Here is a 25,554-nt window from a genome sequence, read left to right as displayed (position 1 = left end):
GGGTCCTAAATATGTACCTGTTTTCTTCTTCTTGAATATTTTGGTATTTTTTTTCAGTCATGGATCATGCGTTTTGGATCATGCGTTTTCGCATTTTTCACCCTTTGCGAAGTGGTTCTGGCTGCCCTTAACAATGTTTTTCCAGCTATCAATCGCATATCTGGGGATTAACTAGCTCCGAACATTAGCAAAAGATGTCTGAGTATGTTTTAACGTACAAACGTCCATAATTGTTATGAAAACGTTTTAATAGTCAAAAAAGAAAAATGGAAAATAACCTGTATACTACTACTGTAACCTAGTGAACACAGAGAGATGGTTATAGAAGGAGGTCATGCAAAACATCTAATGGTGGGACAAAAAAGGGAAGTTGATCGTCAACAAAAAGACTTGAGATATAACAACAGGACAAATTACTGTAACAACTTGTTACAAGAGAAGATGCGACATTTCAAATAATAATATAAAATAATGAAAGTCGCAATTGCTTATTTATATTACTAATATAAACGTGTGTGCAAACATCAGAGAGGGAAAAAATTTCTCCCTATGAGCTTTTTCATCTTCAAGTGTATTTAATTGAAGTTGGTTTTGTCAGTAACGTGTGCAATACCATGGCGTTGAGGCTTAAGGCGACGTAACTGTCGCCGGATATGATCTCTGGCACTCGGTAACACAGGCAGCATGAAATTGTTTTAACCATGCATTTTTTTACAAAAAAGGAATAAAGGGGTTATCGGACAGCAACACAGAATTATACAGTGGCCAGCACTTTACAAGAAAACAGGAGTACACAAATATATATACATTATAACCAGCATTATGAAGATTTTACAAATCAAATAAGCACAAAAGAAAGAGAAGCAAAATGTATGACGGTAGAACCTCACGTCAATGTTAGTAATGATAAATTTTTAAACTAAAGGTCATCTCGCTTCCTAAAGAATATAAACAGATTCAACAATCAATAATCCCTGTAATGTCAGGCTTACTGTTTAATTGTAACAAATTGATACTGCAACTTCTCTTGACCTTGTTTTCTTGAAAACAGTATGCGGAAAGCTCTGGTGGGTAAACTGCCTGTGAAATTGATTGATTGTGGGGTTTAACACGCCGAGGCAACGCAAGCGATGACGCGCGCCGTAGTGGAGAGCTCCGGAAAAACTTTCGACCACATTGGGATCTATAACGTTCGCCTTTATCTCGAACACAAGGGAAATTTATCTTTTCTACTCCATCGGAAAAGCGGCCGCCTTGGCCGGGAATTCAACCCCTGGCCTCGTGCTCAGCGGTCTGTGAAATTTAAGTGAAAGGGTTTATGGTCACTTGCATGGGTTAGGTGTGAGATCACAGAACACTCAACTACATACGTATATTGAATACTCAGAGTTACATATTTGGAAGATTAATTAGGGTATCCCCAGAGCCGTGGTAACCAAATAACAAAACGAATACCATTTTTATGAATCAAGACCAGAAAGTTAAGGTTAGATTTACAACTGTCATTCCAAACAAGAATACAATATTTATTGGTTGATTGAAGGGATTAACAAGCGGTGCTACAAAGGCGATGGCCCAACACGTGGCACCATTAGTAATCTTGGTGACGGTGTTGGCGACACCGCGGATTCCGAGCCCGCATACATAGGCTGGTTACAGCTGTGGCGATCTGTTTTTACGGTGAAGGGTAGGAACCTCAAACAGTGGCCGTCGAAGCCCACGTGAAGCTCCGGCGGATGGGCTCTCTGTCTGTCTACCACGCAAAGAGCTCCCGGACCTCTTCAGCCATCAGGGTCAGGCTGACGAAGAAAGTGCCCCCGTCCACTGCTTTTATACAATACCATATGACATTTTCAAACGCCCCTCCCTCCAACTGTGAATGGTCCGTGAAAAGGGGATGCACCTTAGTTCATCCTTTTCAATCAATCTCGCTCCCAAAGCCTGATAATTTCTTGCGGTTCTTAATAATGAAATCTCTTGACAACACGAAGCCCGTCACTTTCCCGTCTGCGTATAAAATCTCCACGTTTCTCGAAATCCTTATCAGAAAGTCGTACAAGGCTAAGAAACTCACAACGAATTAGTTCTGATACAATTAGAATGCAAACAACAATCCTCTAACCTCCTCTAGCAAACGCGCATGGGCGATGTAGACACAAAGATCACGCTCCATGGCAGCCTCAATAGCTGGCAGTGTTCGATCTCTGATTTAGGGTCTACTCAATGAGACTGAAGCAGATCTGCTCGAGGGCCTTCGAGATCAGGGCGTAACAGCAGTGACTCGAGTCACCATACGCCGAAATGACTTAATACTACCAACCAAAGACATAATTGTGACGTTTGACCGCTCAACTCTTCCTTAGTCGGTCAACGCAGGTTTCTTGAGATGTCGGATCCGACGCTACGTGCCGCACCCACGCCGCTGCGTCAAGTGTCAGCGGTTTGGGCACGGCACAACCTCATGCCGTGGTAAACAGACGTGCGAAAAATGTGCAGCGCATAACGAAGTAACCGACAACTGCGCCTACGAGAGCGTCACCTGTGCGAACTGCCAGGGACCGCACGATGCATAATCAAGGAGTTGTAAAAAGTTCAGTTTAGAAAAACAGATCATAGCCTTGAAAGTCAACGAAAACATCACCTTCCCGGAGGTGAGAAAGAGGTTTGCCTCTTTCCCCCTGGAGAGGTACGCTGACGCAGCTCGCCGGGAGGCAGGCGAAGTGGCATCTAGTTTCGGCTTGGACCCAGTACCTAGAGTCGGACTTGGTCCCGCCCCCAACCCCTTCGCATTGGCTCCGGCGGCCCAACCCATCACCCCACCTCCTGCTTAGTCAGCAGTGAATGTGGTGGCAACCACGTCCGTTGGGGACGCCGCTGCATCCAGTGCTTCCTCTCTACCGGCCCAAAACAAAAGCGAGGGCCCGGAGGAGATGAAGATGGAGAAAACCGCAGCAGTTCCCACTCCCGCCGCACCACCTGTGCCACCCGGGGCGCTCCTAACACCCTCGGCGGTCCCGGCTCGAACGAAGGGCACCGGAAAGAATGCCAAGTACGAGGTGTCTGGTCCACCGGGTACCCCTTGAAAATCTGACGACGACATGAATGTGGGACCTTCCCTGTCTGCTTTGCAGCGGAAGGAGCGGGTCCCTCAATCTAACCCTCCAAAGAAGGCTAAAAAAACCCTCCCAAGAGTTCAAGGCTCTAACGATCTTATGTTAATATTCACGCTCCAGTAGCTCTAACACATCCTAATTGGAAGAGGAAATATTGTTCAGTAAAACTACAGAGGACTTCATAGTTATGTAGTGATAGCTAATGCCAGTCACGAGTGATAGTGTTTACCAGTCACCCTTTGTCACCATACTATTCAATGACCAAACGCGAACGCCTAGCTCTTGTATGGGCCGCGAACAAATTCCACCCATTTTTATACGGAATTAATTTTTGTGCTGTAACTGACCCCCGTGCCCTATGCTGGTTTGCTTTCTTGAAAGATCCCACAGGTCGTCTTGGTTGCTGGGCTTTGCGCCTTCAGGAGCTTGACTACTTCCGGGCCTACAAGTCTGGCAGGCTACAGAGCGACGCCGACTGCCTGTCGCGTCATCCGGTCGACCAACCTGATACAGCTGACGACGACAATGATTCTTGGGTCTTTGCAATAACTGACTTTCTCAACATCGCCGACCACTAGCGCCACGACCAATCATTGCAGTACATCATTGCACGTTTCACCACCATGCTGTCAGACCCTGAATTAAACGCGTTTTTCCTCCGGGATGGGGTGCGGTTCCACCGGAACTTTCGCGCAGACGGCCCTGACAATCTTCTCGTTGTTCCTGCGCACCGCCGATATTGCGTCCTCCACCAGCTGCATGACGAGCCAACGGCTGGCTACATTGGCATCGCACCAACTGTAGACCGTGTACGTCAGCGATTTTATTGGCATGGACATTACTGTTCAGCCCACCGCTCCGTAAAGGAATGCGACCTGTGGCACCACTGCAAACCCCTTCTTTATGCCCAGCTGGACTGCTCGAACCGATACAGATTCCTTTCGAATCTTTCGTGTTGGTTTGGATCTGCTCGGCTCTTTTCCTCTATATAGTTCGGTAAATCGCTGGATGGCCGCTGCGACCGATTACTCGACCCGCTACACAAATACGCGTGCTCCCCCCACCAGTTGTGCCACAGACATTGCTGATTTCTTGCTTCACAACATCATCCTACAGCACGGTGGTCCCGTCATCTCTTTACCGACCATGAGCGGTACTTCCTGTCTAAGGTTGTTGACGACCTCCTCCGCTTGTACCACCAAAGCACAAGTTGGCCACCGCCTACCATCCCCAGACTAATGGCTTGACGGAAAGGTTTAACAAGGCAATCAGCGACATGCTCGTGATATACGTTTCCGCGGACCATCTGCAATGGGACGGTCCTTTGCCGTACATTACATTCGCATATATCTCAACCCGCCATGACACCGCTGGCCATTCACCGTTCTTTCTTCTCAACGGCCGTGAACCCACTCTTCCCTTAGATAAACCACTTCCTGATGCGAGACCTCTGGCTACTGGATATGCTTTTGCGATGCTGTCACTCACGCTGATGGGGCCCGCCAGGTTGCCCATACCCAGCTTTCGGCTTCCCAGGTCTCCTCGAAACACGCTATGATGAGCAACACCGCACCGCCCACTTTACAGGCGGCTGATTGGTTCTTGTCAGCACCCGCTGCCGCAGCATTGGGCTCTCCGAGAAACTGCTGCCTCCTTTCGAAGGCCCCTATCGGATCAAGCGTATGTTCACACGCGTGACCTACGAAATTGTTCCCGTCCCTTCTTCGTCACCGTACCTGGACCCAGCCGCTGAACTCGTGCACGTCGGCCGTCTCAAGCCCTAGTACTCAATAGCCGCACCTGACTCGCCTCATCGAGACATTTTATTTGATACCACACGAGCCCTAGTGGCATCATATTGACTTTTTTGTAATCTATGACTCACGTGAATATCACATGACTATAACCAGGACGCGATTTTTAATTTGTACTGCCTTATCCCCCTCATGGAGACTTTTAAATTGATTCCCCACAAGCCCAAGTGGCGTCGCTTTGACTTTTAACCAATTTTGTGAATCACGTGAATATTATTATGATTATAACTAGAAAAAATCTTAAATTGTCGCCCTTGATTCCCCTCATTGTTACTTTTATTTTGGTACCTCAGAAGGCCTAGTGACGTCACATTGACTTTAATCTAATTTGTCAATCACGTGACTATGTCACGACCATAACCAGGAAGCAATTTTAATTTCTGCTACGTCATTCCGCTCATCGATCCATTTATTTGATACCTCACAAGCCATAGTGACATATCTTTGACATTTAAGCCAATCTGTGACTCACGTGACTATCTCATGACTTCAACCAGGTAGCAATTTTTAATTTTCGCACGGGATTCCTCTAATCGAGAGCTTTTTTTATAGCTCACAAGCCCGAGTGCCATTACAATGACTTTTAACCCAATCTAGGGTTTAAGTGACCCTTTTAAGACTGCAACCGGGAAGCTAATTTTTTTTTTATCCCACGTGAGACCACTTATCGACACCTTTAATTTGATAACTCACAATCCGTTGTGGCATTACTCTGACATTTGACCCAATCTCATGACTCACGTGACTACCTCCTGACTAAAAGCAGGAAATAATTTTTTATTTCTTCTACGTGATTCCCGTATCGAGACCATTAATATGGTCCCTCACAAGCCCTGGTTACATGAATTTGACTTTTAACCAAATCAATGACCAGCGAATAATGAATTAAGTACCTATATTAGGCAAATATTTACACCGAGCGCGTGCCTCCGGGACGTGATTTCTGACAAAAAATCCGAGTTTAGTACGACTAACATCATCACGGTAACGAGAGGTTGCACCTTTAAACAGCACGGAAATACGCGTTCTCCACACCTACACGCCAGGACATGTCCCGACCATTTTTACGAATTTTTTCCGCGGGTGGCGCTGTTGAACGACGCCAGCAGCACCACCTGCCTGTCCCACGTTCAGGGCCGTATTGGGTTTCGAGAGCTAGGCATTCTGGCAGTTTCCCCTAAAATTTCGAGTGAGCGAGCAATTTAAAGCGATATTTCCTACCCATGACACCATCATTGTATACAGTATAGTAATTAAGCGAGAGTGCTGGATAGTCACGTGCTGGATAGTCACGTGGCTGTTTTATTGCGCAGTTCTTAGTTCATCTGGTTAAACTGGTCACGTAACCTAGTTCATCTAACTTGGATGAAAATACACTGCGCCCGGATGGTATTGGTTGCCAACTAAATTACAAAGCGCTGGCATGCGTTCTGCCCTGCTTGGGTCATGGATAAGATTAGTTGGGGCCTGGATTACATTCACTGGCGCTGGGAATATATTTACTGGCGTTTGGATTATATTGAGTGGGAAATCCCGTAGAAATGGAATATTACAAGACAGACATTTCTTATGCTCTTTCATTTTCGGCCGCGTATGCAACTCGACAAAGACATGAGCCCACAATAACACCCTACATAACCAGTAACAACTGCTTAAAATAGTCATTCTTTCCGCGAACTATAAATAAATAGAACAAACTAACCAACAACGAAGTTTTACAGCCATCCTTAACATTTTCTTCTAGCCTCAACAACAGTATTTAACTAAAATGCCAATTAAGCTCTGTACCCACGAACGACCGAATTGTTTGTGTATTTTGAGTTGCTTTGTGCGTACTTTTGTTTCTGTGTTTTTATCTTCCGTCTTTGAAAATTTTTTCGATTTTACATGCGCATTTTGTATTCCTGTAACCCACTCTGCGAAAATTCCTTAATAGGGGTTGCAGTATTCATAAATAAATTAATGAACTACTAAAAATAACACATTTTTGTTCCTGCGGAAATCCACGCACTTCGGTAACGGATGCAATAATTACGGATTTTATTTATTGAATTTGCCTTCTCAAATGGGTTCGTTGTTTGGCTAAAACGACAACAATCAGCATTGTTGTGGTGGTGACCGCTTTTGTAAGTTATTTTAACATAGTATTCTTGAAGGTGGAGTTACCAACACACGTGCTGACAAGATGAATCACATAGTCCGGCAATGGTAACAAGGTGTGTGATGGTCGTTTATGACACTGAAAGTACCACCATTCACGTATGGGACAGAAGTGTTGACCGCAAAGGTTAGCACAAGACGTTCTAGATCCACGAGTGTTCATGATTGTCTGACTTTGTAGCGGTACGATTTGCGTTCGCAACCATGTACCGTGCTCTTTTGCAAAATTCGACAACCACAAACTTTTTTTCAATGCCACATGCGTGCTTGCGCCATGGACTAGGTGCCACCGGGTCAACGTGGCCCAGACCTGGGCCACAGTTGAGCAATAACGCATAATACTCACAGCAGAGTCACATTATTCAGAACTCTCCAACTGTAAGTCTTTATTGAAAAAGGAAGTCGTAAGGTGTAAAAGCTGTACAACGTCCGAAATAAAATCGTCGTACGTAATGGCAGCGACACAGAAATCTCTGATTTCTTCAAGATGGTTGCGTCTTGACGCCTCGAGGAGCTGCAGTTTTCTTTCACTCCGGCATCATTTCGTCTTTGTCAGCAGGAACGCAGAGTATGGTTGGCAGTCTTGAAGTAAGGTTTTTTCATTTTATTATTATACCAAGTTCTTTTATGCAGTTAGGCACTATGCCTTAGGGCTCGGCGTGTTTGCCGAATGTTCTGCTGTAGAAAATTACGTAATTTAAAGAAGAATAAAAAGGGCGACTACAACGTCGTCGTAAACGTTATCCCGGGTTTCGGCACAAAAAAATGTAGCCAAAGAACGACGCAAGGCCCACCTGGGCCATGGCTGCCCTTTGAGGGGACGATCACTTTACTCGCACGGCCTGCACGATGATGATAATGACAATGATAATAACTGGTTCGTACCCGTCGGGAGATTCAAAACAATTTCCTGAGTCTGCACGTTGAGGACCGTCCTCTCAGCGGGTGCCACTCGAAATGCATCCGGTGAATGAGTATCGACTGCGCGGGTGCCACCACTGGTTGGGACTATTCTATTAAAAGTCAAACTCTCGTAGCTACAATAAAGAAAGTTCGGACCGCCTGGACTGGCCTTCAAATTCATATAGTTGTAGGGCACATTCAAACAGCTGTTTGTAGGTGCCCCGCCCGAATAAAAGATTCGCGGCTTCTTCTATGTCAATTCATTCATTGCGCTTCCTGAGTGTTCGAGCGACGTAATTCTAGGCATGGACTTTCTGCTGACCAGCGGGCAAATTATCGGCTTACAGAAATCTTAAATTGGCTTTTCTATCAAAGAAGCCTTTGGCAGTCATGTGCATGGCATTCGTGACAAGTTGTTGATCATCGTGCTCGTGAAGGTTAAAAGCGATGGATTTCATGATTGCGTTGTTATTGCCGAAGCTAATATCCGGTTGCTCATATAGAAAGACATTTCCGAACGAAGATGACTTAGGAGACTTGTGAGTACTTGTGAGAACGAGCGTCGGCACCTCGCGAAAGGCACCGCCACCGGTTTTATTGAAGAGATCGCGGACGTAACGTCAGTGAGCGCGATGGGAACGACACATTCTAATCCACTGGCAATGACTGTATGTATACCCTTTGGGATCAACCGTTAACTCTCCACCGCTCAAAAAGAGGCCTTAAATTCACTCGTGCAAGAATTTTTTGGCGACTTTGCAATGTCATCTAAAGCGCGGCAGGAACCGACAGCAGAGCATCGTACCTTCAAGAGTGAAGGTGTAATACAAGTTCCCCAGAACCATTACACGGTGGAGCCAAGAAAAATGTAAGTCACCAGAAATCAGGTGACACAGATAGTCGATGATGGCCTTCTAAACACGTATGTGCCTCTGCCCTACTTCTAGTAAAGAAAACAGACAACACGCTTCGGGTTTGCATTGACTACCGCAAATTGAACAGCGTGACAAAACTAGACGTGTACCCGCTTCCTCGAATTGACGACGCGTTATACCGCCTCCGTGGTGCCAAATTCTTCTCTTCGTTAGATTTGAAACCTGGTTATCGGAAAATCGATGTTGATGAGCAAGAGCGATAGTGGTCGACCAGTCTACCAATCTTGACGTGTCGTAAACCCTCGAGTCACGGGCCGGGGGTCAAAAAGAAAGTTCTCGCCACCCCGAGTACTCCCAGTAGCGCTGGCTACCATCCTTAAGTGTAGGAACAAAAAAAACCCTAACAAAACTACCCGAGAAAGTGGGCAAACAGCCCCGCAGGTAGCGTTGTGAACATCGCACCAGACGCGTATTCTGGAGGTCGTGGGTTCAGATTCCATCCGGCGGGCATTTTTTCACCACCTTCTTTCTGTCTCAAAAACTTCTTGAAATGTTTTTATGACCAACCACATTCTCCCCTTTGCTTTCCGAGGTTTTCTTATTGACTGCCAATTCTTATTTCCGTTTTAATTCAACGAGCCCCCCATTTCCCCACTTGTCATTCTGATTCGCCATATATGTAAATATGTATATATATATATATATATATATATATATATATATATATATATATATATATATATACACATATATATTCTAAGGGGATGTATTGCTCAACGCAAGGTAGCTGACGACAGGCGTTTAATGACCGTTATCCAAGATGGAGCGGGTTCACAGACGCGCTCCTGTCGTCTTCGGCGTCGGTGGTTTTTTGGTTTTGTTGTCACTGTCGATGCTGCTTTCGCGGCTGCGGAGTCTGGCGCACTATCGCGTTTCGTTCACTAGCGCCTATACCATTCATCTCCTTTACAATTTCCCCGGCACGTATAGGAGCCATCCTGGCGACTTAGGGGCACAAGACCATGGCGGGTTCGAAGTATCGCTTCAGGCGTGCTACGTGAACGGTCTCTCGGCCACGGCAGCGATGGTCAGAGGAAGGATTCAGAGGCTCGACCACATAATTGACAGGCGACGTGCGTTCGAGTAAACGATACGGTCCGTGATACTTTGAAATGAGCTTGCTCGACAGCCCAGGAGTCGTGGCCGGAATCCAGAGCCAAACGAGATCATCCGGAGAAAATTCTGGGGTAGGTGTCGACGCATCATGGCGGAACTTTTGGCGTCCTTGCTCGTCTGACATGAACGAGCGAGCGTAAGTTACGAATGGAAGAATCATATCCCAGTTGGAATGGTCGGATGACACATACATTGCCAGCATGTCTCCCAGGGTGCGGTTAAAACGTTCGGTTAAGCCGTTCGTCTGCGGGTGATATGCAGTAGCCGTGCGGTGGACGATGCGGCAGGCCTTTAGGAGCGCTTCAATGACGTCAGATAGGAAGACACGCCCCCTGTCACTGAGAAGTTCCCGAGGAGCGCCGGGACGAAGGATGATGCGGTTGAGCAGAAATGTTCCAACGGTGTCGGCAGTACCGGCACGCAGAGCAGCGGTTTCGGCGTACCGTGTCAGGTGGTCGACGGCTACGATGACCCACCTATTGCCAGCCGCAGTACAGGGGAGGGGTCCGTAGAGATCGATTCCTAACCGGTCAAAAGGTCGAATCGGGCACGCCAAAGGCTGCATCGGGCCAGACGCACGAGGGGGTGGTGGCTTGCGCCGTTGACCGTCCGTGCAAGAGCGAACATAACGACGGACGAAGCCATACATACCACGCCAGTAATATCGCAGTCTAAGGCGTTCGTAGGTCTTTAGCACGCCGGCGTGAGCACACTGAGGGTCACTGTGAAACTGGTCGCACACTTCAGAGCGCAGATGGCGGGGAATGACGAGCAGCCATTTGCGCCCATTAGGGTGGTAGTTCCGCCTGTAGAGCAAGCCATCACGAATAGCGAAGTGGGACGCTTGGCGCCGAATTCCTCAAGGTACCAACGAGTTCGACGGGTTCGAAAGGTAGTTGCAAAGCGACATGACCCACGGATCTTTTCGCTGTTCAGATGGCATCGAACGCACGTCAACGAGCGATACAAAGCACTCAGAGGGGGAATTAGTCGTCTCGTCAGGCAACATCGGACACCGGGACAGGGCGTCAGCGTCGTGGTGCTTGCGGCCAGACCGATACACCACGCGGATGTCAGAGTCCTGAAGGCGGAGTGCCCAACGTGCCAGTCGGCCAGAAGGGTCTCTCAGGGACGACAACCAACAAAGCGCATAATGGTCGGTGACCACGTCGAAAGGTCGGCCATACAGATAAGGACAAAACTTCGAGAGGGCCCACACAATACAATATATATATATATATATATATATATATATATATATATATATATATATATATATATATATATATATATATATTGTCTCGGGTTGGGTATGCACCCTCTGAAAGGAATATGGACACCGAGAGATTGGCCCCCAGCCCGCACAGCTGGTGCGGTGGACGGTTGACCGACGAGGCAGAAGAGGACGAACCTTCTCGCTCTGGCTGTATCCACTTGAGACTGTGTGCTGCTTTGTTCCCCACCGTGCGGCATATTTAATTACCCCTGCAATATACTATTTTCCCCGTAACATCTTTTGGTGAAGGTGTCGCGGTAAGGTCCCATCGCCCCGGATCTCCGAAGCGGGCGTCTCATCGGCTCAACCGTGATGCCTGCCAACACCTCGGGTACCGGGGCACCGCCGCAGCCCCGTTCGTAGTCATGGCGCTGCCCTATGACCCTGGAAAATTCTCCGGTAACGATGACACTGACGTTAAAGACTGGATCACACTTGTAGAACGAGTAATTGCCCTGAACCGCTGGGACACAACTGTAATGCTCGCAAATGTTCCTTTCATCCTGAAGGGAGCGGCACTCACATGGTTTGAAACGAACGGAGCAGACCTTACTAGTTGGGAAGCCGTCAAAGCAGGGCTCTGTGAGGTATTTGGAAAGAAAGAGTGCCTCCAGCTTGCTGCGAAAAGAGAACTCGCGACTCGCGCTCAGACGTCGACCGAGCCATATGTGGCCTATACAAAGGATGTTCTGTCCCTGTGCCTGTGCGCAGACAACAGAATATATGATGAATAAACTGTCGGCCACCTACTGAAAGGGGTCGCTCATGATGCATTCAATCTGCTGGTTTGCAAGGATTGCAACACGGTCGACACGATAATTAAGAAATGCCGGCCCTTTCAAATAGCCAAAAGCAGTCGCATCACGACCCAGTTCACACGGCTTCCGAATACCGCAGGTACTTCAACCAGTGAAGCAGCATTTTTGCCATTGCCTCCACCCCCCGTCACGGGCAGCATGGATACTGGGCCTTCTGAAAATGTGGTGACCAGGATTGTACGCCGCGAACCTGAAGCCATGGCTACAGCGGCCGTTCTACCACGCATGACGGAGAGCAACTTTCCCACCGTTTCCTTTATTCAAGCTGTTGTTCGGGAGGAATTTGCTAACATGGGCATCCATCTAGTCTGTCCGGTGAGCCACCAGCCGCTGCGACAAGCACCTCCCCGAGCCGTTTTCCGGAGCGACTGTGTTTCTTCCCGGTATCGCAATCCATCTGAGTGGAGAACACCAGACGACTGGCCCATCTCCTTCAACTGCAGGCATGTGGGACATGTTGCTCACTACTGTCGGGGCCGTTGGTTCCAGTTTCGTCGTGATAACGTTTCCCCTGACCGCTTCGACAGTACGCCCCGCCGCTTTACATCTCGTAACCAACAACAGCCAGATGACTCCGCCGCCACTTCGACATCCCGATTCGCCCGCTCGCCCTCACCACCCCGACGTCAGTCTCGCTCGCCGCAGTCTCAGATACCTTCATCTCAGACAACCTCCACCCGCTACTCTCCGGAAAACTAAAGGATGCAGCTCCCGGAGGTGAAGCTGCATTCTCGACTTGGCCCGCGAATCCTCTTCTGACCCTCCCTACCACAGACAATTTACTAGCAGTTGAAGTTGGTGGCATTCATGTTCGCGCACTCATTGACACTGGGGCGACAATATCGGTGATAAGCTGAAACATACGCTCTCGCCTTTATAAGGCCCTGACGCCTGCCCTATCTCATGTCCGACTAGCTCATGGTGGAACGCCCATAATAGTTAATGTGTACTCCTCGTGTTACGATTGCTGGCCGTACTGTTCCTGTTTTGTTTGCCGTATTGGAACACTGCGCGCATGACTTGATCTTAGGCCTTGGCATGTTACCCGACCATTCAGCGCTCATCGACTGTGCCACAGGATTCCTGAGTCTGGAGCTACCTAGTGGGCTGGTGGCCGATAACACTCACCCGTCCCGCCTGTGTTCAAAAACGAACGTCCGTCTCCTGCCTCAGGCTGTCAAGTATGTTTCGTTGGCAGTCGCCGGCCCTCTAGCTGATGGCGAGTATGTTATTACTCCAATGACTGACGTTCTGCTGACGCGAAATGTAACGCTGCCTCACTCAGTCGCCTCCATCACTGGCACCAGACTGTCTCTACCGATCCTGAACTTCGGTTTTCATGCAGAGGTATTACCAAAAGGAATCACGCTTGCGTCAATGTGCCCCTTACACGACTACGAAGTCTCAACTTTGGCCACCACTTCCCCTGACTGTGACTTTCCTCATACAGCTGCCCCTGCGTCCACTGACAAGGTGATGACAATGCTGAGCCGGGACCTTTCACAAGAGTAAGCTCGTGACTTTCGCCGCCTGCTGCTTAACTACTCCGACATTTTTTTAATTCGCCGATCGCCCTTTGGGACGACTGACGGCCGTAAAGCACCGTATCGCACTGGTGACTCTAGTTCTATTCACCGACGACCATACTGCGTGTCGCATGCCGAGCGCGCCGTCATCCAAAGTGGAGTCGATAAAATGTTGAAAAAGGACATAATTGCACCATCCTGCAGTCCATGGGCCTCACCGGAGGTGTTAATTGAAGAAAAAAGACTGCACTTGGCGCTTTTGCGTCGACTACCGCCACCTCAACAAAATCACGAAGAAGGATGTATATCCCCAGCCTTCAATCGATGATGCCCTTGACTGTGTCCATGGAGCCGAATACCTTTCTTTTATTGACCAGCTGCGAAACTAGCTGGTGCGGCCGACAGGGGTGAGGTCGTGGAACAGTTGGTTTTACCAAATCCCCTGTCAGTAGTGATTGTAGAGAACAAGGTGTGTATTTGTGTCGACGGTGTGAACGCAACTGCTTTTGAGGATACTGGTGTTACTGTGTCAGTGATGAGCTTGTCATTTAAACATCACCTTGGACATAAAGTTATGTTTGAGTGGGACGGAACTAGACATTTCCGTTGGGTTGGTGGTGAGCCTCTGCGGGTAGTTGGAATTATCTCGGCAGACGTTGTGCTTGGCGGAGACACCGTCACAACTGAGTTTACTGTATTAGAGTACGCAAAGCACGATGTCATTCTGGGTATAGACTTTTTGAAAGAATGTGGGGCAAAGTTAGATTGCGGTGCTGGAGAGATTTAATTGCGAAGTGGATTGCCTGCCTGTATCGAGCAAGCCGCGAAACCGGCCGAGGAGTGTTCGCTGTTGCCGATGATACGCTATTGCCTCCTATGTCAGCCATGTTCGTTCGCGTGAAGTGCAGCCATATGAGCACGGGTAGCTCCTGTATGGCGTTAGTTGAGCCCGAACTGGACACAGCGATGAAGAAAAATGTGTTCGTACCTCGGGCTTTGGTTCATCAGGAGGGTGGCTTTACTCACGTGTGGACAGTGAACACAAACTCAGAATCCATACTTCTCCCCCAGGGCCTCACGCTAGCCACCTATGCAGATAATTTAGATACTTCACTTGACGCTATTTTTATGGCTGGCCCTGCGTCTAATGTGGAACCGGACCATAACGCCAATTTCATCGAAATGGTTAACAAATTCTTGCTGTCCGAGCAACGACACGCATTGCAAAAATTGCTGGCTCGGCACGCTTCGGTGTTCGATTTTGCGCAGGGTAAATACCATCCTGCGCCGCCAGAGTCTCAGACGCAACATCAAATTTACACTGGTGATGCACCACCCATGCGGTAGAAACCTTACCGCGTGTCTCCGCTGAGCACAGCTCCACAAATGAATAGACTGAGGAAATGCTCCTGAAGGGTGTGATTCAGGAATCTACCAGCCCATGGGCCGCCTCTGTAGTACTCGTCAGAACGAAGGACAACACGTGACGTTTTTGCGTTGACTACCGCAGACCTAATAATGTGATGAAGAAGGACGTCTACCCACTTCCGCGGATTGACGACGCCATCGATTGTCAGTATTCTGCCTCCTAATTTTCATCTGTTGATCTTCGATCGGGCTACTGGCAGATTCCTAAGCACCCGGACAACAAGAAGGCGCCATTCGTAAAACCAGATGGCTTGTTCGAATGTATTGTTATGCCGTTCGGTCTGTGCAACGCGCGGCAACACTGGAAAGATTCATGAACTCTGTCCTGCGGGGCCTAAAGTGGGAAGCCTGCATGTGTTATGTAGATGACGCCATATTTTCGCAGGACGTGCGACGAGCATTACCAACGGCTTAATCGTGTTCTCGGGCGCATCGCACAGGCAGGCCTGGTCTTTAACTCGAAGAAGTGCCACTTCGGAGATCGCCAGGCGCTTGTGCTTGGCTTTCTTGTTGACCACGATCGAATCAAACCCGACCCCGAAAATGTTGCTGCGGTTTGTGATATTCAAAAACCTCGTTCACTTAAGGACCTACGGAGTTTTCTTTGACTGTGCTCCTACTTTCGTTGGTTTATCAAAGACTTCGCCAACATCACCTGTCCCCTTTCAGCTCTTCTTTGTAAAGACACGCACATTGTGTGGACTCCCGAATGTGACTCGTCTTTCACGGAAGTGAAGCGTTTGTTGACATCCAGTCCTGTGTTGACATCCGCTCAGTCGTAAACGCCATCGGTGTTAGGGTTGTGCTGGTCCAGCCGCATGGAGGTGCGCATAGTGCTGTCACCTACGGAAGTCGTACCCTCTCGAAAGCCGAGCGGAACTACACAGTGACAGATCTAGAATGCATTGCGATGATTTTCGCCATCGAAAAGTTCAGATCCTACATTTATGGACATGATTTAAACATTGTAACAGACCATAACTCCCTGTGCTAGCTTGTCGGACTACGCGACCCCTCTGGTCGACTCACTCGCTGGTCTTCACGGCTTCAGGAATTCGATTTCGCTGTTTTCTACAAGAGCGGGCGCCGCCACACTGACGCTGACGGTTTGTCATGTCAGAGTGATATCCGGCGGCGCTTGAATGAAGATGATGCTGATGATGGCAGTGTTTCTGGATGCTATGAATGTCAGAATGACAACTGTATCTATAGGTATAAAAGAATGGCTCACAATATATATATATATATATATATTCCTGCGGGTGGAATCCGAACCCACGACCTCCAGGATACCGGTCTGGTGCGATGACCACTACGCTACCAGCGGGGCTATTTTCCCCTCCACTTTTTGGGGTATTTGTGTTCAGGTATTTTTGTTTCCAGCACTTGGGTGTGGTAGCCAGCACCATTCGGACTACTCGCGGGGAAAGAGAACTTTTTTTAACTGGCCGGCCGTGAATCGAGTGTCTACGACATGTCGAGAGTGGTCTACCAGCGTTGAACCGTCTTAGGTTCCCTATGGCACAAAGACTGCCAGAACAGAGGCCCTCGCTATGCATGTTGCGAATCAGAAAATGAAATGAGGGGCTCTCTGAAATAAGACAGAAATAAGGGTTGGCAGACAACAAAACCTCGAAAAGCAAGGGTGAGGATTCGGTAGGTCATTGTAACATATAACGAAGTTGAAAAGAAAGAAAGAAAGTGGAGAAAAAATGCCCGCCGTATGGGATCCAAACCAAGACCTCCGGAATACCGATCTGGTGAGATGGCCAGTACGCATTTTTTCTCTGCTTTATTTTTTCTTTGCAAATTCTTTATCGGTTTCAATGACCTACCACAAACTCCTTTTTGTCCTCCGAGCTTTTCTTGACTGCGAAGTATTAATTCTGTCTTATTTTCAACGAACCCCTCATTTACTATTCTGATTCGCTGTATATACATATATATATATGTACGTGCACACACATATAGATAATACATACAGACACATTCGAGAGCATGTTTCCAATGCTCCTAGTGATATATCAAAAGTTGACTCGGAGTAAAAGTGGACCGGTGTAAATCAGAGAAAAAAGTGCAGCACACTGCAGAGAGCTTTTTATGTTGCGTGTGGATAGAGAAAGATGCGCCACAATGCATTTATAGAATGAATTATTGACATGGGGTACAACAAAATAGAAAAAGGGAAACCGGGCACCTAAGAAGGAGGTGCACTGTCTAACCTCTTTAAGGAATTAACCAAAAAAGGGGGAGAGAAGTAAGATACGAGGCGCACGTACAGAGGTGCTGGGAAGCCTTGCGTATACCCCAAGGCCTTCAAACACAATGTAATTCTCAGAATTGCAAAGCCAGAAACCGTTTAGGTATTTGTGTTGCAGAAAGCCGCAGTATGCCACAAAATTGCTACGGCTTGCTCAGCTAAGCCTGGGTATAAAGAAAATTATAGGCTTAGCGTGGTTGAGTCTTTGTTTCCCTTCTTTCACCTTTGATTAACTGTACGGCCGCCCACATCTTAAAGCAGTTTGTTTCCCTGCAACGGTCACAGGAGAATGCCAGAAAAACGCGGCCTTAACCAGGGCGAAAGCACCGGTTATTATTGGCGAATGCATCGTTACTCTTCGCTGGGTGCGAGAGGATTCACGTGCCCGAAACAACCGTTTGCCGCATGCATGGGAGGCTGCGAGGTGGTTTGCTGCCTCCACCACACCGGATGTGTCGACCGATGTCGGAGCCCGCACGCGCCATCAGCGGGCCCGGCAAATCACGTGGTGCCCTTAGAGGGGCATGTTGGCGAGGGTGTGTCTCCGGTCATGAGGTAATTTGCGGATCCTCCACGAAATCGGTAGACGAAAGTGGTAAAGCTGAGCTTCAAAATGAGAAAGAACTAGTGGAACCCACGTCAGCACGCCCACACTTTACCTAGACGGAATGTGCCACGTTGTGGCTTGCCAAAAGGGATCGCTCCTTCAACGACCGTCACGCAGTGTAAAACAGCGCCTGTGATCACGCCGTGCCGAGCCTGTTGGAGAAAGGCGTTCCATATTCCTTTGGCTCCGAGCAGGCTGTCACTTTAACCAACCCCATATCTGTACTCACCCACTCTGCTCTTCGGGTCAATCTAACCCTTATGCGCCAAGAGCAGTACGCACCAGTGGGTGCTGAATCGGGGCTGCCTTGGCGTAACGACCGGCTAGAATTGAGCATGTTATTGCCTCTGCCAGCCGTGTTTTTTTAACCGCAGAGCTGAGCAACTCCATTACCAAAGAAGTATGCGCCGCTATTGTGTGGTCTGTCACGACGTTTCGAGTTTATCTGCATGGCCGCCTGTTCAAAGTTGTATTAGATTAGCACGTGCTATGCTGTCTCGCTTCGATAAAAATCCGGTAGGCAGGCTGGTCACTGGGCATTGCGTCAACAAAAATGTACATTTGACGTAACATACTTATGTGGACGCCTGAACCAAGGTGCTGATTTTTTATCTGGCCATCCGGACGATCCATCTGACGATGATGACGATTACGACACAGTCTTTCTGCTCGCCATATCTCGACTCTCTTGCATTCCGAAGAGGAACGCCGTGACCCGGAATAACGACAGATCATCGACAACGTTAACTCTGCTTCACCTGACGCGTCGAAGCGAACGTTTGTCCTTTTAGCATTTGTCCTTTAGTAGCATTTTATATCACTGCAATGTCCATCCTGACGGGCCTGACATTTCGCTCGCAGTACCTGCGCAGCTGCGCTCCACTGTCCTCACCAGCTTCGCGACATTCACGCTAATGCTCACCTCCCCATTTCTTGCACGTATTAACGCCTAGGCTATCCATTTTTTTTATGGCTCGGCCTGTACCACTCTTTCCACCGATACGTCAGTTCTTGCTATCAGTGTCAACGCCGCGAGACATCAGCATGGCTTTCTTTGGAAACACTACAGCCGCTCGACGTCCCGGCAAAACTTATTTCCGGGTTGGCCTGGAATAGCTTCGCCCTATTCCCCAGTACCGACAGGGAAACAAGTGGATTCCTGTAGCGTCAGATTATCCCACACGCTACGCTATCACACGTGCTTTGCCGAATATTTGCGCTTCTTTCTTCTTCTGGATGTCGTTCTATAGCATGGGGCTCTATGTCAGTTGCTTAACGATTGTGTACGTTACATTGTCCCGCTAGTCGTTGAAGATGTCATCCGATCCTTTTCTTTTAACCATAAGATCAATACACCGTTCCATCCTCACACTAACGGACATACCAAACGGACTAATTCTACCCTGACCAATGCGTTTTCGTGCTGCATTTTCGCGGATCACCGAGACTGGTAAATCTCGAGGCCGCATGTGACGTTTGCCTATAATTTGTCACGACAAGATACGGCTTCTTATCTGCAGTTCTACCTCCTTTAATGCGTGCGCACCCAACCACTAGACACCCATATACCTAGGCAGCAGATCAATCCTCAGTACAACTGGACTACGATTGGGACGTGATTTCTTGCGCTGATTATGTTCGCACATTGCCCCAAGCAGACCTTGTTCATCCCAAGCTGATCAAAAAATGATTCATCACCAGAGACACCAAGTGTCGCATCTCGCTGCTGGATACCTTGTCTTCCTCTGGAAGCCTACCCGCCGTGTCGGGCTTTCTGAAAAATGTGTGCCCAGTTAATGTGCTTCATTTCACGTCATGAGGCAGGTTACTGACGAAACGAACGAGATCTGCGTGGTTGCGTCCACACCGTCAAGTCAGGCCTCTCCAACGGGCATTGTACGTGTTGTACAAGCGAAGACATATTTTAGGCCGGACGCTGTAACCCCATAGCGCAATTCCACGCTGCTTCCACCGGGGCATAAAGACCCGATGCCGAGACAGCCGACTACGAAACTAATAGTTATGGGGCATTTGATACAGTGTCCCCAAACAGGGTTGTGCGACGAGTTGCCGCAAATGAATGGGAGAAGGTGTGGACACTTGGTATTCCACAGTGCGTGCTAGTGGCGCCAAGCCCCTCGTGTCGTGAATACCACAAATACATTTTTCTGCGGCATCCTCGCCTACTGACTACACACACACACACACGTGCGTGTGTGCGTGTGTGTGGTTTTCTTAGTCTTCGTCGCAATAAGATGCGTTATAAAATAGCCCGAAAATATACAGTTCGTAACGGTAAATCAACGGTAGCAATTTTTCACTTTAGTGAAAACAGCCATACTTTAGGTGATGGAAAAAAAGGAGCCGGAATATAGTTCACGCATGTATATTCCTTCGCATGAATGTCCGGTTTCTGTATTATTCTCTAAGATTTCTAAAACCACAATTTCCGCCATATTTTCAAAACAGCAAAAGCCTTAAGTTGTTGTATTTGAAGAGAATGGCTTCAAAGAAAAATTATATTGCTTACAGCACGTTGCTGAAAAGAAATACAGAAAAAATAATAATAAATCGGTACTTAAAAAATACAAACGTATATAGTATTTTAAACTATTTGTAGAGGTGAACTTAGCCGAATGTTTTAAGAAATAATATAAACTAAAATATTCTTAAGATTTTGTTTGATTTATATATTTGCTATCTTTGCATGTGTAGACCATTTGAACGAAGCGGATTTAATTAAAACACGCAACAAATGGGACTGATTTTCTCCCGACATGTGTGGGAGACCATAATGTACTCACTTTATTTTACGAGTTCTGATTACAACCGACTTGAGGCTGCTGTGACGCCGGTGAAACTTCTCTTGCTTGTGCTACAAATATGATGTGGTTGGTGGGATGAAGACAAGACTGAAGCGTACAGCAACACCTCTGCACAGGAAGGGGTGCTCGTGACATCTTCACTAATCGAATAACGCTAGCCGCGCGAAGGTCACCATGAAATCAGTGCAAGTGTAACCATGCCTTATTCCTAGCCTTCAACAGTTTCTAAGACTGATAAAAATGTTTAGAAAAATTTACGAACAAGCGGGGCTGTCATTACCTGCAGTTATCTGCGCGCAATGTCTCTGATAAATTACCTCCTAAGTTTTATTTCGTCGAAAAGTCACTAGTGCGTGCTACAAAACAGCACATAACAAAAGAGCGCCGCCGTGACATTAGGGTTCTAAAGAACATGCTACAAAAGAGCACCCTAACAAAAGGCAAAACGGCTAAACTGAACAGCGCTAATAAGGCACGCTTTTATGAATATCTCAAATGAGTAAAGCTTGAGTAACATTTCATGGGCCGTTAGTTTCAAAATATTCTGAATTTTTTTCGTTCGAAGGCCGCAGCATAAGCCTGTTGAAACTGGCGCACCGTATAAGAAGCAAAGACCCATTAAATAATTTTCACTTTTTTATATCCGTATAGTATTTCGGTCCCAATTGTCTGAAGAAATATTTTAGTACATTTTGAAAACGTAACCATGCCTTATTACTGCTCCTCTAATTACTTGTCTTAAATTCTCATTCCTCGTACGCTTTGAATGTATTTCGTATGTATTTGTAAAATTTCATTTACATTTCGTTGTTATTTTCGACGTTTGGGATCAAAAGGTACTATTCCAATTGAAACGTTGGTTAAGTTTGAAGACGTGCACATGCCGCACCAATGCTACTGGCCTGCTTATCTATTGGTAGGGTATGTGTGCATATAGCAATAAAAAAAGTAAATCTTTTGAAAGTAAAATTTGCCCTAATTTTTTAAGTCCTTTCAGCTTTCTAGAAATGAAAGTGTTTGCCAATTGAAGACCCCGTGCCAACCGCAGTTAGCGGGTGGCGTGCCTTTTCCTAATAGTAAGTTCTCTTGATGATATCACTTCCTCCCCAAATAGCTCTGACAAAACATTCTGCGATTGGTGTTTCGTGATTGGCCAGACGAGAGACAGAACCAATTTTGATGGGAGCGTTGATAAGGGGATTGTGCAGGAATAATTCCGCAACCACGGGTATTCATGCGCCGTCGTGACCCAGGCTGTGCGCCCGAACGCCAAGAGCTGGTCCGGGAGGGAAGGAAAAGAAATTAGTGCCTCCCAATGCTCTTTGGAGCTGGGTAAGATAATAGTAGTGATGACAACTCTGGGCAAATTATACGTTGTGCATAATGATCGTGAGTGTCCCTGGGGGCTGGCGAAATTTCCATCCGGGTAAGTAAAGACTTGAGGAGATTCTGGTAAGCCACGTGGCATGAAGGTATGTATTGGATTGGTGATGTCGGAGTGGTTTCTTATTTTTGGTGAAGTTAAACGTTGGCAAGAAAATATTCTCCTGCTAACCGTATTCTATTGAGTAAGGTTTTGTGATGTAGTGAGGGGAAAAGTTCTACAGTACTGTCAAGACTCCGGTTGGTTAGTACCTGGCCTATTTAGAAAAAAATCTTTTTGTTCTTAATCCAGGCATGTGAAGGTAATCACACGATTTGTGAATACCTATTGGGTAATTTCCTTCATATCATTTGATCTGCTAGTGGGTCTCACAATCCTGACGGGTGTAATATGTCAGCATCTTTATATTCCATGATATTTGTACTCGCTGTGGTCCGCCTGGGAGCTAGGGAGACAGCCCATTTCCACTTTTCTTATTTGGAACCTGTCGTTACAGTAGCACTTGTGGGTAATCCAGCTTGGACGTCAATACTTCGCTCTTGGCTTTTTCTCTATAGATGGCTGCTGCATTAGTGGAAATGCTATTTTGGACTGTGGTATATTTCTTTCTTTTCCAAGGATTTACGTATCACTTCCCGCTGCCCTGTGTGGCTGACATGGAGCATATTTCTGGGTGAATGACGAATAGCGACTTGGTATTGACGATTGGTTTGATAGTTTTAAGGCTTGATTCAGAAGTGAGAAGTCTACTTGACCTTCCCGAAGACTTTTTTCCCACCGAACTCATGGCTAGTTCTTACTTTTGGTTTAGAGGCGGGCTTCCACAACCTCGTCTACGGCAGTGTGCATACCCATACTCCAAATGTGTCGCTGTATGCACCCATGATAATGCTCTCGCGATGTTGGTTGAGTTTTGGGCGAAGATAATAATTTACTCTTTTTTTATTTTTTGATAAAAATTTCCCCGCATTTCCCCGAGGGGAAGAATGTGAAAGTGCGAATGCAGGAATTGAATTTGCGCGGTTCGGTAATGTTCGCGAAAGAGAGATCCCACACACACACAACTACAAAGAAAGAAGGAAGCATTTATTCACAGACACCTATTTGTGTCGTCGTTGTACTTGATTGCTAGAGCGGATCTCAGCTTTGAAATTTCATGTCAGTACTCCTTTAAGCGGGTGCATTAGTCCTTCTCACGCCCGATTCCTGGCCAATCCCCCACGTGGGTATGTGCCATGTCAGCGGCCAGGCAGCGCGCGCCCATCTCCCCCCGTTGCCAAGGAAGACGAGGAGATTTCTGGCCAATCCCCCACGTGGGTATGTGCCATGTCAGCGGCCAGGCAGTGCGCGCCCATCTCCCCCCGTTGCCAAGGAAGACGAGGAGCGCGCGCACCCGCAGCTGTTGCTATGTAGACGGACGGCGGTCAACGGAATTCAGGGTCGCTTATAAAGTGCATTCGCACTTAAAACTCAAATAGCTTTGTCGTAGGTGATCCTGAAGAGCGCCTAGCCCTAGACTAGCCGAGGGGTGTTCCTTTCTTACTGTAAAGTTTTTATTTGAACATTGCTTTTGGGGACCGTGTAGCCGAAACCATTAAACTAGCCTCACAGGTTTAGCGGACTACCTTTACTCACCAGCTAAAGCAGTGATTCGCTGTGATGTAGAGTATACACACTACAGGTGCAATAAATAACATGTACACTGAAATACTGGTGTAATAGCAAGCAGATTAGAGTATAAACAGCAAAAAAGCGTAGGTTGGAGCGATAAAAAGTAAAGTATTTTTATACAAGGCAACATGACATAGAAGATGAGTAATTAAACATTTAAAGATATATAAACACTACAACAATAAACAGCCCATCATTTTATATAGCTGCATATTGAGACCATAGATTTGGGTCAAACCTCATGGATTCTGCTTTCGCAACGCTTTTCATATGTAAAGTGTGAACAATATTGTTCGCACTTCACACACTGCCATGCACATATCTGCCGGGGTAAATATTTATATGCAAAACACACGCATTGTCAACCAGAAAGATACAAAATTTGTTGTATTTACGGGACGGGTTCGCAAAACAAAGAAAATCTCGCAGAAAAACAAGATTTTTTTTTAATATGCTGCTGGTAATATCCTGCGTGTTATAGGCGAGCAATGCCTGAACTGATTGAAACAAAAAACATTAAAGGTTTAAAACTCCAAATTTATGATGACATAAACCTAACATACTTCTGGTTTTATTTTCTGTGTGCTTTTTCTTTTGGTGTCTTAAAGATCGGTCCCTAATGCAAATTTTGTAATTTCGCAATGCCTAGGGTATATTGTGCTCTCAGAAATATTTTTTGAGTGTTGATTTACTGCGTATTTTTACTCACCGCCATATACTGAAAAACAAACAAAAATTTGCCACACCTTCTCGAAATATTTGCAAAAAAGATTTTCACATTACAAAAGACGAACACTTAAAACCGATCAAAAAAAGCTCGGACAGAAAACACGCGAAAAAAGTTACATACTTCTCAGCTCGTGTTACGAGAGTTTTGGCAATGTGTTGTGACATACCTTTCTCCTTCGTGCTATTTTTTTGGGTCGCAGTTCCTCGAAAGGATTATGCACCAATGGTGTACATCGGGTTTTTTTCTCGCATACATAAGACTAATGTCCTTTTTGTTTTACCTCTTAAAATACTCAACACAACTAAAAAACGTGTATTTCAAATCTCTGTGTACGTTCTGCACTAACTAAATTATAACCTTGCGTGAAAAATATTTGTAAAATAAATCCTGGCTTTCAACATTATTCATCTCCAGGCGAGGCTTATACGCCAATTCCTTGTATAACCAAGAGTGATCTCAGAGGCAGTGCTGAGCAGCAGACGGAAGGTAATTTTTTCAGGTAACAGATTTTGTATTGATTGAGTTGTCGCCCAAACCTCCAGTTACAAAACAATTGCATAAGTAGGACGTCTTGAGCAAAAATTACATTTTGACACACCTAATAAACATTCATTACAGGAAATGGTTCCTTGGTTACGATGCAGAAGAAGCAACGGCTATATGCAGTAAAAAAGTGTTCCCAGTTTGAAACTACAAAAAGCTCTCTCGTAAAAGCTATGATGTAGAGAGTAACATGGAAAGACACGCCTCTTTAACATAACGTGCCGCTTTTACCCCAAGCAGCTAAAATTGCATTCTAGTTATGGTATCCGATTACTTTGTAAACTCAAGTGCGAACATAAAGAGTCGCAAAGGAGGAAATCCATACAAGTGCGTCTGCGACAAATAAGGAGCTTCTCTCAGTGCGCCGTATCAGTGTTTCACCCTAAATTATTGGAGGGAAATGGTTCAGACTAATAGGAATCTTTCGGTTAGCAACTCGGGACTC

The sequence above is a fragment of the Haemaphysalis longicornis genome, unplaced genomic scaffold (assembly GCF_048455015.1).
Source record: "Haemaphysalis longicornis isolate Haplotype H1 unplaced genomic scaffold, Haemaphysalis longicornis Haplotype H1 scaffold_11, whole genome shotgun sequence".
NCBI lineage: Eukaryota > Metazoa > Arthropoda > Arachnida > Ixodida > Ixodidae > Haemaphysalis > Haemaphysalis longicornis.
Note: the sequence above shows the minus strand (reverse complement) of the source record.